This window comes from Nannospalax galili, unplaced genomic scaffold (genome assembly GCF_000622305.1).
Source record: "Nannospalax galili isolate Female #2095 unplaced genomic scaffold, S.galili_v1.0 scaffold161, whole genome shotgun sequence".
NCBI classification, from domain to species: Eukaryota; Metazoa; Chordata; class Mammalia; order Rodentia; family Spalacidae; genus Nannospalax; species Nannospalax galili.
The window spans coordinates 168,357-169,631 of NW_008348586.1; the positions used below are offsets into that span (position 1 = coordinate 168,357).

A 1,275-nucleotide genomic window follows, 5' to 3' on the forward strand; every position below is an offset into this window, starting at 1 on the left:
ATCACCACACGAACACATGGAGATTAAACAACACACTCCTGAATGATGAATGGGTCAAAAGAGAAATTAAGAAAGAAATAAAAGTATTCCTGGAATTAAATGAAAAGGACAATACAACACAACAAAACCTCTGGGACATGCTGAAAGTGGTTCTTAGAGGGAAATTTATAGCTCTAAGTGCCTACATCAAAAAATCGGAAAGAACACAAATAAATGACTTAACAGTGCAACTCAACACACTTGAAAAGCAACAGCAAACAAAACCCAAACCCTGCAGACAAGAAGAAATAACAAAAATCAGGGCAGAAATCAATGAAATTGAATCAAAGAAAACAATACAAAGAATCAACAATACCAAGAGCTGGTTCTTTGAAAAGATAAACAAAATTGACCGACCGCTAGCCCAATTAACCAAAAGAAGGAAAGAGCACCTCCAAATTACAAAATCAGAGATAAAAGGGGAAACATCACAACAGACACCAGAAAGATACAGAACATTAAAAGGGGGAATACTTTAAAAACCTATATGCTACAAAATTTGAAAACAAAAGAAATGGATGGATATCTAAAGGCATGGGAACAACCAAAACTAAACCAATAAGAGATTAACAGCTTAAACAGACCCATAACACAGAAAGAAATGGAAACAATAATATAAAACCTCCCGACTAAAAAAGGCCCAGGACCAGATGGATTTACAGCAGAATTCTATCAGACATTTAAAGAAGATCTACATCCAATACTACTTAATTTATTCAAAAAGTTAGAAATGGAGGGAGAACTTCCAAATTCCTTCTATGAAGCCAGCATCACTCTAATACCAAAGCCAGGTAAAGATACAAACAAAAAAGAAAACTATAGACCCATATCCTTAATGAACATAGATGCAAAAATTTTCAACAAGATACTTGCAAACCGCATGCAGACACACATCAAAAAGATCATCCACCATGATCAAATCAGATTTATCCCAGAGATACAGGGATGGTTCAATATACGTAAGTCAATAAATGTCATAAATCATATAAATGGGCTCAAAGACAAGAACCACATGGTCATCTCAATAGATGCAGAGAAGGCCTTTAACAAAATTCAACATGCATTTATATTCAAAGTTCTAGAGGGACTTGGACTGAAGGGAACATACCTCAACATAAATAAAGTCATATATAACAAACCCACAGCCAACATCATTCTAAATGGAGAAAAACTGGAAGCATTCCTATTGAAATCAGGAACCAGACAAGGCTGTCCACTATAACCACTTCTCTTTAA

At 35.0% G+C, this 1,275-nt stretch overlaps 1 protein-coding gene across 3 annotated transcripts in view; it reads right to left on the reverse strand.

Annotated features, from left to right (window-relative positions):
- Positions 1-1,275, reverse strand: part of Cwf19l1 (CWF19 like cell cycle control factor 1) — a 35,242-nt gene that overhangs the window by 21,844 nt on the left and 12,123 nt on the right. The window lies entirely within an intron of this gene.